This window comes from Macaca mulatta, chromosome X (assembly GCF_049350105.2).
Source record: "Macaca mulatta isolate MMU2019108-1 chromosome X, T2T-MMU8v2.0, whole genome shotgun sequence".
NCBI classification, from domain to species: Eukaryota; Metazoa; Chordata; class Mammalia; order Primates; family Cercopithecidae; genus Macaca; species Macaca mulatta.
Window position 1 is genome coordinate 104,994,203 of NC_133426.1, and position 15,444 is coordinate 105,009,646.

Below are 15,444 nucleotides of genomic sequence, written 5' to 3' on the forward strand. Positions count from 1 at the left end.
CTAGTTGTTCTTATGAACCACTGACCCTTTATAGCTGAATGGAGTAAACTAGATTCTTTGTCACTTATGATATTATGTGATGGATGCTCTTCTCTTCCAGTCACTCTAAAGAAGCTGACACATCTATATTCATTTTACAGGCATGAGTTTTGAACATTGTATCCCTTGATGTGGATTGCAATGACGTCAGCATCATAAACCAACCATAGATATTTGTGTTGAAAGTTAGCAAACGCATGCACATGTATGTTTATTGCAGCACTGTTCACAATAGCAAAGACTTGGAACCAACCCAAATACGCATGAATGACAGAATGGATAAAGAAAATGAGGCACATATACACCATGGAATACTGTGCAACCATAAAAAAGGATGAGTTCATGTCTTTTCCAGGGACATGGATGAAGCTGGAAACCATCATTCTCAGCAAAGTAACACAAGAAGAGAAAATCAAACACCACATGTTCTCACTCATAGGTGGGAGTTGAACAATGAGAACACATGGACACAGGGCGGGGAACATAACACACCAGAGCCTGTTGTGGGGTGGGGGGAGGGGGGAGGGATAGCATTAGGAGAAATACCTAATGTAAACGACGAGTTGATGGGTACAGCAAACCAACATGGCACATGTATACCTATGTAACAAACCTGCACATTGTGCACATGTACCCCAGAACTCAAAGTATAATAATAATAAAAAAAGAAAGTTACCAAACTAAAGCATAAACAATCCTTCAGCTGACCTTTTAGTAAGAGAAATAAATAGGTGTAATGGTCTGACTTGTAGTTTGTTTTTGAGTTTGTAAGTACCTGAAGCTTGAGGTTATTTTGGAATCAATAGAAGAGCTAGTTTATTAAAATAATTTAATTTATATTAATCAGCAAGCACAATGTCACATACTTAGGTTTCAAAGTGTTCTCCTGCTCCTAGACCAAGTAGACACTTGAAAAGAAATGGAAAAAAGACACGTTAACTTCTCTGGGAAGAAGGCAATTATTTCATCTTTTAAGTTTATATTCAGAACACGTCCATAGCAAACATAATTTAAGCCCACATCATAAATATTCCAGAAGAAATGTTCACCGATTCCCAGAACTTGAAGTCACCTCTTTGGACACCAGACCATTCTGTGACATGCCATCACCTTCATCTAGGAGATAACAATCACAGCATATTTATTATAGTGCTCTTAAGTAGAAAATAGCTGTAGAGAATATTGCAGTACCCCTCTGAATTATATAGAAAGAGTCATCCTTTAAATTTTTCTCCAATCTAAATGTTTGCTTGTCTAACCAAACATCTGGAGCTCAGGGGGCGTGAGGAGCTCATTTATTTGATGCAGTGCTTCTGCATTGATTTTAGAAGGAAAACAAGACACTGTGTCCTGAATAAAGCTCCTAGAAAAATCTAAAGTGTTTTGTTGTGCTGGTGGTGGTGGTGGTGGTGGTGGTGGTGGTTATCCTGGATTATCATGTGGTCTTTTTCTCGCTCCTTACACACACATATTAGTGAAGCATGCAAACCATGGAAGGCACCTTTTTACACATATAGTCCCTATCCTGCATGAAATTGTCTAGGTTGTCTGCAAAACCTGTGCTTCTAAGACAATCAGAGCCTAGCAGTGGGGTAATATGGACAATAATAACTAAATAGAACCACAACACTAGGCGCAATTCAATTAAGCAATGGTATATGGGATCTAAGAAATCTTTTCTAAATACTCTCCAGGTCATGATCATCAGTGCAGGCTTCTAATATGTGGGAAAGTCGAGGGTTAAATGGAAACATTGTATGTAAAGAAGTCAATATATATGAATTGATGAAAAAATCCAGCCCCTTGTACAATACCTCAAATATATTAAGTGCTCAGAAATGTTCATTGTTTTCTTGTTTCTTTCTATCTCACCTTTCTCCTCTTGGCTCACTTGTAAAATAATGTAAAAAATTTAAGACAAAAAACATGGGAGAATATTTTTATGAGCTCAGTGTATGTTTTTCTTTTTTAAAATAAGATGCAAAAAATACTAACCATAAAAGATTAGATATATTAGCATACATTAAAATTTAGAACCTCAGTTCATTACTAAGAGTGACATAGCAAGCCTAAAATTGAGGAAATGTATTTACAAAACATATAACTGCAAAATGATTGATATCTAGAATAGTTTTAAATAAATATATGTTTAAAAGCATGACAAATCAATAAGTAAAAATCACAGCCCAATAGCTAAAATGGGCAAGAGTCACTACAGGAATTTTGTAATACGTGAAACGTGTTGTGGCATAAAAACAGATGTTTATTTCATTACTAATCAGAGACATACAAATTAAGAGAACTGTGGAATAACATTTTATATATCTGAAAAAATAGAATTATCAATACAAAATGTTGGCAGGCATGAGGATCAATAGGCACACTTAGAATCTGCTGAGGGGAAAGCAAATTTGACACACATCTTGGAAAACAATTTGTTATTATTTTGTAAAGTTAAACATTTGTCTACACTATGGCACAGAAATCTAACTCAAAAGTAGGTTCTAGAGAAATTATTGCACATGTTCACCAGGAGAACAATATAGGAAATGTGTATAGCAGTGTTATTCACAATAATGCTAAGAGGCTGGATAAGGAAATGGATGAATACATTTTGGTATATTGAAAAAATAAAATATCATATAGCATTGAAAAATAACAAATTGTGACTCATGCACAAAAAATGTATAAATCATAGGAAAAAGTAGAAATGTAAATCATAAGAGACTATATATAATGTGATTTCATTTTTCATAAATCTAAAAAACAAGCAAAACAAATAACATACTGTTTATAAATATATAAATATGAGATAAAACCAGTTTATAAAACAAGAGAATAATAAACATGAAATTGTGAATGGAGTTATTATCTCTGGAGGAAGCAAGGGGCTGAAATAGGGAAGAAGTCCACAGATAGCTTTGGTAACGTGGGGCAACTAGTTTGGAGACTGGGCTCTCAGGTGTTTATTTTATTATTATGTGCTGTATATGGCAATATCTATTAAATATATTCTTCTATATGCATTAAATATTGCATAGTTTTCAGTTAAAATATTCAAACAATGTCAGCTCCTGGTGGTGAGTACCTACTCCCTCCTTTACTGAGTCTTGTATTGCTCTCATCTCCTTTGATACTAATCAGACCTAGACCTTGAGGGGCTTAGAGATGATCTTTGTTGGCTCTGCATTTCAACTCTCCCTATTTCTCAACACTAGACCAGGCTCACGGACCCTTGTTCCCTACTCCTGGATTTCAATCTGCTACCCTGTCTGATATCCTAGTTATTTACATGCAGATTTCTTGGATATCTCCCTTTCTAACTAGAATTCTAAGGAGTGTTTTCCACAAAGTCTCTGTTTTATGCCTAGCTATTGCGATCCTTTTCTTTCAGGATCCTGTTCTTTTTTTGATTTTGCCTCTCAAATATTTCTTCAGTTGTGATTAAAACTTCAGTGCTTCTTAGGTTCACCCCTATTCAGCCAGCTGCACCTCACAATTCAGCTTCTATTGCCACTAGAGTTCCTCCAGCACTTGTCTCCTGCCATTCGTTGGGTTTTGCATTTATCTTTTGTCCTACCTGCTTACATTACTGAGTGGAATCATGAAATCTCTCACCCAAATTCTGAGTTAATGTGAGAAGAATAAAAATGGCAAAGAGAATTTTTGAGATAGTTAAGTGTAGCAAAAATAATAACCACCATTTTTTAATTTCTGGAGTTCTGAAATACATTAATAGAAGTGTAGCTCAATTATTATTTACAGTTAGTATAAATCTAAGGACATTATTACACAGATATTGTCATATTGTAGATTTCCCTTTCAGAATAAGGAAGGCTTTTTTTTCTGGACAGAATTTGGCACACTTAATTGAGTATGCATCCTGACGTGCTAAAATATGAACACTGATGACCCTTGAAATTTTTATCAGATCAGAGCAAAAATTAATTCTACTTTCATGATTTATCTTTCTCTTCCTCAAACAGAATACTAAAATGCCAGTTTCCTGCCTTTTGAACTTTTAGCCAAATTCTTGGAAGGTGAAGAAACTTGTGTGGGTTTAAGGTCTTTTCCATTAACATGCATTGTTCTCATTTCCGAAGATTATTCCCACTTATTAAGCATTTGTTTCCCTAAGTCCCCCAAAAGCATTTTTAAAGCACTTAAGTATTTACTAAGATCTGCCAAGATCCCATCCTTTTCCTTTGGTTGCTTAATCAATATCTTCTTTTGTTCAGTACTCTGATTTTCACCTTCAAAAATCTCTTGATGGCAATGAACTCTGCTCTCCTTAGAAGTCATATGCCCTTAATATTCCCAAGCAACATTTTCTCACTGGAGAAGCTGTTTGAAACCAAAGGAAAGTTTTTAAAGATGTGTATCATTTGGTCTCCTTAAGCTATTCTCCCTGTGTGGTAGAGTTTCTTTTTAATCTCTAAGGATCAACTTGAATTTTGGAGGAGAGATGAGTCATGTACATGCTTAGCATTTCATCAGCCTTAGCAAGTAAAACCTCATGTTATTAGAATCACTGATATATCTAGTATTGAAGGTGGAAGAGACCTTAAATGTCATCTATTCAAACTATACATCTAACTTTTCATTATTCAGACAGTTAGGAATTCATTGACAAGGGCATTGAAAAGAGGCATAACTTTATCCTTTATAATTAATGAATTTAGTAAGACGCGTTCTTGGGTCCCTAGAAATCGTATCTACAGTGGCCAAGAGAGTAAGAATATATAACTTCCTTCAAAAATGAGAGGAAAATCTTTGTATGCTTATCTGTAATTGAAGAATATTTTATTTCTCTTTTCTGACCAGCATAACGTACAGCCATTTGAGAAAATACTATAAACAGTAGGTATGTCTAAATTTCTATTCAGGGTTTGGTGTTTTTATAGTCTGCTCATAAAATATCTGCTAGAACCTCTCATTATGTAACTTTTTCACTGAGGTCAATTCGCTCACCTTTTTGTAGCCCACACGATATTTTCAACATCCTGGTATTTGTAATCATTATCGTGTTTTGTTAAAACACATCCTTTAAAGAAAAGAATTATTCTAGAACTGCTTAATTTCAGGCTTTTTACCCCTGCCATGATGGTAGCAGAACATGGCAAATGTAACTAATCTGCCCAAACACAAAAGTTGTGAATTTATTGTGGATTATTATTCATTAAAAAAGAAAAGAATTAACATTTAATATGTGCCTTAAAGCACATTAGTGGCATTTTTTCAAAGCCTAATAGTTAAATGTATATGGTCTATGTGTGTGCATTAAGCCAGAGTTTTTAACGGATAAACATAGAAACAGAACACACCTTGATATATATTCTATTTTCATAAAAATGTGGCTTAAACAGAGCTGTGGTCCCCAAAGGAAAGCATATGCTGAGTGAGCATTTCAAACATGTCTGGGCCAGTTTAGTCTATGGCTATGTTATATAATATAAACTAAAGAGTCAGAGTCACTGAATATCTGCCAAATTGATTAGCCAATTGGTGGCCAGAAGAGAGAGAACAGGCATCTTAATTAGTTAGGTTGTTTGATTTTAGCCTCTGGGTAATACGGTCCTAGGTCACCCAATCCAGTGCATTACATTACCATTTGATTTTGCTTCACTCAGACAAGCATTGATTTAACTGTTTTTCTCTGAATTTGTGCTTCTTTGAATAAATTGGTGATATCTGACAAGAAGATCTGTAGAGCAACATCATGTTTAAGCGTCCCACCACCTGTGTAGACTATGGTCAGTGGGCACTAGCATGAAAGTTTCCTTTTGGCTCCTTGCAATTTGTATTAGGATGTAATTGTGCTCTCTGAGAGCCTAGAAGAGGCAAAGGATTGACCCACTCAGAGAGAAAACTGCATCTGGTGTCTGGTGCTATTCTAACCATCTTTCTGACTGTTCTGCCAGTAAGTGCTTAAAAAGAAATCCCCATGCAATTCTCATTTGGACACATAGAACCCTCTTAGGGCTGGTTAGCAATTTACTTACTTGTTCATTCAGTCATTAATTCGTCAATCATTTATTCAGTATCTTCTATGTGGCACACACTGTAATAGTCATGGGGAATACTGAGATAAATAAACGGTCATGTCTCTTCCTCAGAGGAGCTCTGCCTCAGTTGTGGTTTTAATAAATAAATATCCAGTAAGGTAGATGCAGAATATGGGGTAGAAGGGCCTTCCTCCACTGTACTAAGGTCCTCCATGACTTTGATGTCACGCTTCACCTTGGCCCTACTGACTCTTCAATCTATTTTATGGCTATAAGGAAGCAGTGTGCAGGTGGAAAAGAAAAGCCTCGAAGGATAGATATCTGTGGTTCTCATTCACAGGTACTTGTAATTTCAAACCAAAAGGCATCCTTCAATTCAGTAGTTTAAATATAACACATGGCACACGGTGAAAGGACTCATATCTTTGGTTTAAATTTCACTGCGGTATCCCGATATGGCTTATTCATACATATTGTTAAAAGTAGATATGGGCCTGGGATACTGGCTCTAAATATGCAACCAACAGAGATGAGGTTGGATTACATTGACTCTAACATGTTTGATTTCTCTGATTTAAAGCTATTAGCATTATTTAAAAATATATTTAACATTATCTACAGGAAGAAGTTGCTGCTAGGTTGGCATGGGAAGGGAAAACCTCCACACCACGTATTCCATCTGTTAAGGAAAGAATTAGGATAAGGGCAAATGTTAGGGGAACTGTAGAATGAGAAAGAACCAAAATGACAAATGCAAATTTCTCTCTAAATTTGACAAACAGAATGTTGGTAAATGGGTAATTTGGTAGCAGTTAAATTGTTGAGTTAAAAGTGCAAAACCTTTTATGGACAGAAATCAGCTAGACTAATCTATTTTGTCAGCAGGGAGGGAAAACAATTCAAATGTATTTTACAGAAAGACTTTATATGTTTATCTTTATCCAAAAAGGGGAATATATACATCTGTTTGTTTAAAACTTAACATGTATATTTTCTATGTTTGCTGTGATATTTGTGTTTTGGTTTTGTACTGAAATATTTCAAGGTTCCTTTAATTATTTGCCTTAGGAAATATGTTGGCATCCTGTGGTATAAAATAGGCAGGGTTTACTCTAGAATATTAAGGAAGAAACTGTGAATACATTTGTTTGGGTATGGACTAAAATATATCTACATCTAAAATAATATAAAACATTTATATTGGCATTCATTAATAAGAACATATTGTCCCACTACCAAGGATAATTATATTTTATGAATACAGATACATTCAATGCAGATGTCAAACTGTGTGCTCAGTAATTAGTGTTACCTGCAACTTGAGTAAAACTTAAAATTGGTATGCTAACTGCATTCAGTGATTACAGTATATAGGAAATGAATACAACACATCATAAGGAACACATATATGCTTAAACTAAAGAATTTATACTACATGCTAACCAATTTATTCCTTAAAATACAGGCATTTAAAATTTGTTCATGGTAATGTGGTGCATGTTTTGGACAATGACATATACTATTCAAGTGCTTCTTAACAATTTAGAGCTATTTTTAAATTGGGCCATGTCTTGCCCTGCAAAATGATAACGTTGTTGTTTATCATTCTGTCCAAGTCACACTATGGTAGAATGAATCAGTTCTTATGAATACTGCAGCACAGTAAACCCTGTTTTTCTCTGTATTTAAAGAAACAGTCTGTTGAATAGATGGATAAGGATATGGTTCTCATAATTTAGAGTGTATCATTTTTGTGGTCAGTGTTCTCCAATTGGGTGTTTACCTGTACAGCAAACACTACAAGGAAGCTCAGGGAAGAAATCTACCATGCAATTTATGATTTCACATTTGTTTCTGCTTGCAGTCAAAAGCACAATATTGCTCAGAGCTAGTCTGTTGTATGCTTAAGCAACATATTTTCAAGAGTTTTTATTTTTAGGACTAACACTGCAAAGAAGATAGTTACATCAGGACTTAAAACTAAGGATATGTCAAATCAGAGATAAGCATTCTGATAAAAGAAGAAAAAAATTCTAAATCTATCCAAATAACCAATATTTGATTATATAAAATTAAAAGAATAATGCCATTTACTTCATCATACTTTATTTCATTCAAACCATACAAAACAAAACCCTATTTGGAACAAAATTATGTTTTCTATTTTACATATATGGCAACTGAGGGTGAGCTAGGGGATTGAATCCATCTGTATCTGACACCAACGTGGTGCTCTGCTAACCCATGAATGCATAAACTAAACATTTCCAATTACCTGTATCAATGCTATCTCATGCGAGTTTTTTTTTTTTTCATGTATCTCAGGTGCCTTCAGTATATATAAAATTAAAAATAAAATTTTGGCCATTTTCTGACAACATGGAGATAATAAATGAGATAAACCTTGGTGAATCTGATGATTATGTGTCTTGGGGTTGCTCTTCTCGCAGAGTATCTTAGTGATGTTCTCTCTATTTCCTGAGTTTGAATATTGGCCTGTCTTGCTAAGTTGGGGAAGTTCTCCTGGATAATATCCTGAAGTGTGTTTTTCAAGTTCGTTCAATTTTTCCCATCACCTACAGGTACGCCAATCAAATGTAGCTTTGGTCTTGTCACATAGTCCCATATTTCTTGAAGGCTTTGTTGGTTCCTTTTCATTCTTTTTTCTCTAATCTTGTTTTCTAGCTTTATTTCATTAAGTTGATCTTCAATCTCTGATATCCTTTCTTCTGCTTGATTGATTCGGCTATTGATACTTGTGTATGCTCCACGAAGTTCTCATGCTGTGTTTTGCTGCTCCATCAGGTCATTTATGTTCTTCCTTAAAGTGGTTATTCTAGTTGGCAGTTCCTGTAACCTTATATCAAGGTTCTTAGTTTCCTTTCATTGGGTTAGAACATGCCCCTTTAGGTTGGAGGAGCTTATTATCCACCTTCTGAAGCCTACTTCTGTCAATTCGTCAAACTCATTCTCCATCAAGTTTTGTTTTTTTGTTGACAAGGAGTTGTGATCCTTTGGAGGAGAAGAGGCATTCTGGTTTTTGGAATTTTTAGCCTTTTTGCGCTGGGTTTTCCTCATCTTTGTGGATTTTTCTACCTTTGGTCTTTGATGTTGGTGACCTTCACTTGGGGTTTTTGTGTGGGTGTCCTTTTTGTTGATGTTGATACTATTGCTTTCTGTTTGTTAGTTTTCCTTCTAATAGTCATGCTCCTTGCTGCAGGTGTGTTGGAGTTTGCTAGGTGTCCACTCCAGACCCTGTTTGCCTGGATATTACCAGTGGAGGCTACAGAACAGCAAAGATTGCTGCCTGTTTCTTACTCTGGAAGCTTCATCCCAGAGGGACACCTGCCAGATGCCAGCCAGAGCTCTCCTGTGTGAGGTGTCTGTCGACCCCTGCTGGGAGTTGTCTCCCAGTCAGGAGGCATGGGGGTCGGGAACCCACTTGAGGAGGCAGTCTGTCCCTTAGCAGAGCTCAAGCACTATGCTGGGAGATCTGCTCTCTTCAGAGCTGGCAGGCAGTAACATTTAAGTCTGTTGAAGCTGCAGCCACAGCTGCCTCTTCCCCCAGGTGCTCTGTCCCAGGGAGATGGGAGTTTTATTTATAAGCCCCTGACTGGGGCTGCTGCCTTTCTTTCAGAGATGTCCTGCTCAGAGAGGAGGAATATAGAGAGGCAGTCTCTCTACAGTGGCTTTGTCATGCTGCAGTGGGTCCCGCTCCCAGTTTGAACTTCCTGGTGGCTTTGTTTACACTGTGAGGGAAAACTGCCTATTCAAGCCTCAGCAATGTTAGGCGCCCCTCCCCCAACCAAGCTTGAGCAACTCAGGTCAATTTCAGACTGCTGTGCTGGCAGTGAGAATTTCAAGCCAGTGGATCTTAGCTTGTTGGGATCCATGGGGATGGGATCCACTGAGCAAGACAACTTGGCTCCCTGGCTTCAGCCCCCTTTCCAGGGGAGTGAACAGTTCTGTCTCGCTGGCATTCTAGGTGCCAAATGGGGTAAAAAAAAAAAAAAAAAAAAAAAAAAAAAAAAAAAAAAAAAAACCTCCTGCAGCTAGCTCAGTGTCTGCCCAAATGGCCGCCCAGTTTTGTGCTTGAAATCCAGGGCTCTGGTGGTGTAGGCACCCGAGGGAATCTTGTGGTCTGCAGGTTGTGAAGACCATGGGAAAAGCATAGTATCTGGGCCGGAGTCCACTGTTCCTCACGGCTTGGTCTCTCATGGCTTCCCGTGGCAAGGGGAGGGAGTTCCCCAAGCCCTTGCACTTTCTGGGTGAGGCGAAGCCCCACCCTGCTTCTGCTCTCCCTTGGTGGGCTGTACCCACTGTCCAACCAGTCCCAATGAGATGAACCAGGTACCTCAGTTGAAAATGCAGAAATCACCCACCTTCTTCATTGGTCTCGCTGGGAGCTGCAGACCAAAACTGTTTGTATTCAGCCATCTTTCCTGGGAATGGTGTTTTTATTTTCTAAAATTGAGATTTCTAGATTGAATATATATATATCAAAAATAATTTCCAGAAAATATTAATTCATATTTTCACTAGATATCTATGAAAACATCTTTTCCACTATATGTAAACTATATATATATATCTGTTATCACTATTTTTTCATAATATTATATTTTATGTGGTCTGATACGTTTATTTTGTTTTCTTTTAAAACTCCTGAGTTTCTAGTTTAGGTTACGAAGCTGATTATGTTCTCTCGTCCACAATTTTATAGGTAGACTCCTATATATTCTTACATAAATTTTATTTGTTCACATTTAAGCCTTTAATCCTTTTGAAGCTTATTAATGTTTTTGTTTGCTTTACGTGAGGGGATTACGTTTATTTTCTTTTATATGGATAGCTGGTTATGCCAGTAAAATTTATAGATAATCCATCCCTTCTTAAAGGATTAAAATATCAACCTTGCCATGTTAAATGGCCATATATACAGGAATCTATTTCAGCTTTCTCCATTGTGTTCTAATGACCTACTTGCATATTGATTTGATTAAAGTTTATTTACAGTATGCTCTATTGATGAAGCAAGGTTCAACCCACATATTTTTCATAAGTTTTTGGCTATATTTGTCATTTAATCTTCAATTAATTGTAAGATCGTTTTACCCAATTATGAAGGAAAAACATTGTTGGGATTCTAATTGGAATTGCATTGATTTCAGAGATTTTTTGTTTTACTAATAGTTCTACAATATTTACTCAGGACTTGTTTCAAATTCTTCTGTAAATGCTTATCATTTTCTTCATATAAGTTCTTTCACTTTTTATTTCAATTTTTATACATTTTTCATTATTGTGAATGAAAAATTTTTTCCCACTGTTTTTTCTAGGTTCTTATTATAAGGATAAACAACAGCACTTAATATTTTCATATTTATGTATTATTCTGGCAACTCATTAAATTCTACTTCTTTCTGTAGAGTACGTTTAGTTTTTCCAGTAAATGATCCTATACTCATTTTTTTCTTCTTTTTAATGTTTATGCCAGTTATTAGTTATCTTAACCTTATTATAGTTGCTAGAGTATCCAAGACAATAGTCAAAATAAACAAGAAAAACTTGATGCCTCAGTTATTGATTTTAATTATATTGGTTTTAGGGTATGATTGTTTGATATAACATTTGTTTGGGGTTTTTGATAGTATTTGTTATATTTAAGCAGTTTTATTCCTTGCCATGTTATTTAGATACTTTACTAGAGATTGCTGCTGGACTTTACTGAGTAACTTTTTAGCATTTAAAAACAAATTTTCATTTTCATTTTTGTGGGTACATAGAAGTGTGTATATTTATGGGATACATAAGATGTTTTGACACAGGCATGCAATGTGCAACAGTCACATCATGGAAAATGGAGTATCCACCACCAAAAGCATTTATCCTGTGTTACAAAAAATAAAATTATAATATTTTAGTTGTTTTAAAATATATGATTAAATTATTATTGACTATAGTAACCCTGCTGTGCTATCAAATACTAGGTCTTATTTATTTTTTCTAACTATTTTGTTTTTGCACCCATTAACCATCCCCACCTCCCCACCACTTCCTATGCACTACCCTTTCTGGCCACTGGTAACCATCCTTCTACTCTCTATGTCCATGAGTTCAATTGTTTTAATTTTTAGGTTTCTTGAATAAGTGAGAACGTTTGTCTTTCTGTGACTGACTTATTTGACTTAACATAATGACTTCCAGTTCCATCCATGTTGTTGCAAATGGCAGGATTTCATTCTTCTTTATGGCTGAAGAGTACTTCATTGTGTGTAAGAAATGCATTTTCTTTATCCAGTCATTTGCTGATGGACACTTAGGTTGCTTCCAAATCCGGGTTATTGTGAACGGTGCTGCAACAAACATGGAAGTGCAGAATCTCTTCCACACACTGATTTCCCTTCTTTGGGTATATACTCAGCAGTGGGATTACTGGATTATATGGTAGCTCAATTTTTAGTTTTCTGAGGAACCTCCAAACTGTTCTCTATAGTGGTTGTACTAGCTTACATTTTCACCAACAGCGTATGAGGATTCCCTTTTCTTCACATCCTTGCCAGCATTTGTTATTGCCTGTCATTAAAATGGATGTAAGCCATTTTAACTGAGATAAGATGATATCTCACTGTAGTTTTGACTGGCATTTCTCTGATGACCAATGATGCTGAGCACCTTTCGATATGCCTGTTTGCCATTTGTGTTTTTGTTTTGAGAAACGTCTGTTCAAATCTTTTGCCCATTTTAAAATCAGATTGTTAGATATTTTTCCTATAGAGTTGTTTGAGCTTCTTATATATTCTGATTATGAATCCCTTGTCAGATGAATAGTTTGAAAATAGTTTCTGCCATTCTGTGGCTTGTCTCTTCACTTTATTGATTGTATCCCTTGCTGTGTGGAAGCTTTTTAACTTGATATGATCACATTTGTCCCTTTTTGCTTTGGTTGCCTGTGCTTGTAGGGTATTACTCAAGAAAATTTTTGCCCAGACCAATATCCTATGGTGTTTCCCGAATGTTGTTTTCTTGTAGTAATTGTATAGTTTGAAGTCTTAGATTTAAGTCTTCAATCCATTTCAACTTCACTTTTGTGGATGTTTAGAGATAAGGGGTCTAGTTTCATTCTTCTGCATATGGATATCCAGTTTTCCCAACACAATTTATTGAAAAGACCATCTTTTCCCTAGTGTATGTTCTTGGCATCTTTGTTGAAAATGAGTTCACTGTAGGTGTGTAGATTTATTTCTGGATTCTCTCTTCTGTTCCATTGGTTTATGTGTCTGTTTTTATGCCAGGAGCATGCTGTTTTGGTGACTATAGCTCTGTAGTAAAACTTGAAATCAGGTAATGTGAATCCTCCAGTTTTGTTCTTTTTGGTCGGGATAGCTTTGGCTATTCTGGATATTTTGTGGTTTCAATAAATTCTAGGATAGTTTTTTCTATTTCTATGAAGAATGACATTGGTATTTTGGCAGAAATTGCATCGAATCTGTAGATTGCTTTGGGTAGTATGGACATTTTAACAATATAGATTCTTTCAATCCATGAACATAGAATATCATTTCATTTTTTGTGCCTTCTTTAATTTCTTTCATCAATGTTTTATAGTTTTCATTGCAGAAATCTTTCACTTCTTTGATTAATTCCTAGATATTTTATTTTATGTGTGGCAATTGTAAATGGAATTTTTTTATGTCTTTTTCAGATTGTTCCCTGTTGGCATATAGAAATGCTACTGATTTCTGTATGTTGATTTTCTATCCTGCAACTTTACGGCATTTGTTTATCAGTTCTAATAGTTTTTTGCTGGAATCTTTATGTTTTCCAAATATAAGATCATATCATCTGCAAACAAGGATAATTTGATTTCTTCCTTTCCAGTTTGGATGCCCTTTATTCCTTTCCCTTGTATGCCTGCTCTAGGTAGGACTTCCAGTAATATGTCAAATGACAGTGGTAAAAGTGGGCATCCTTGCAAAGTTCCAGATCTTAGAGGAAAGGCTTTTAGCTTTTTTTTTTTTTTTTTTTTTTTTTTGGATTCAGTATGATACTAGCTGTGGATCTGTCATACATGACTTTTATCAAGTTGATGTTTGTTCCTTCTATATCCAATTTTTTGAGCATTTTCATCATGAAAGGATGTTGAATTTTATCAAATGCTTTTGCATCATCAATTGAAATGATCACATGGTTATTGTTCTTTGTTTTGTTGATGTGATATATCATATTGATTGATTTGTGAACCATCCTTGCATCCCTGGGATAAATCCCTCTTGGTCATGATGGATGATCTTTTAAATATATTATTGAACTCAGTTTGCTAGTATTTTATTGAGGTTTTTTGCATCAATATTTATCAGAGATAGTGGCCTATAATTTTCTTTTCTGATGTGTCTTTTTCTGGTTTTGGTATCAGAGTAATACTAGACTCATAGAAATGAATTTTGAAGTATTCCTTCCTCTTCTATTGTTCAAAATAGTTTGAGTAGGATTGGCCTTAGTTCTTCTTTACATGTTTGGTAGAATTCAGTGGTGAAGCTATCGGTTCTAGGTTTTTCTTTACTGGGAAACTTTTTATTATGGCTTTGATCTCATGACTTGTTATAGGTCTGTTCAGGTTTTGAATTTCTTCCTGGTTCAATCTTTGTAGATTCTGTGTGTATAAGAATTTTTGCATTTCTTCCAGATTTTCCAATTTATTGGCATATAGTTGCTCAAAGTAGCTCCTTTGAATTTCTGCAGTATCAGTTTTATTGTCGCCTTTTTCATCTCTGATTTTATTTATTTTGATCTTCCCTTTTTTATGGTTAGTCTGGCTAAAAGGCTAAAAGCTGGTCAATTTTGTTTATCTTTTAAAAAAAAAACACCCATGTTTTTGTTTCATTGGTTTTTTAATTGTTTTCTTCATTTCAAATTCATTTATTTATGATCTTGATTATTTATTTTCTTCTACTAATTTTGAATTTGGTTTGCTCTTGCTTTTCTAGTTCTATAAGTTGCATCATTAGATTATTTAAAATTTTTCCTATTTTTTGGTGCAGGCACCTGTAGCTGTAAACTTCCCTTTTTAGAACTGCTTTTGCTTTATCCCATAGGTTTTGGCATGTTGTGTTTCCTTTATCATTTGTTTTAAAAAATTTTTCACTTTCCACCTTAATTTCTTCATTGACCCACTGGTCATTGAGGAGCATATTGTTTAATTTTCATGTATTTATATAGCTTCAAAAATTCCTCTTGTTATTGGTTTGTAGTTTTATTTCATTGTGGGCAGAGAAGATCCTTGATATTATTTCAACTTTTTTTATGTTTTCAGACTTGTTTTGTGACCTAAAATATGGTCTATCCTTGAGAATGATCCATGTGCTGAGGAAAAGAAAGTGTATTTTGCAACAGTTGGATA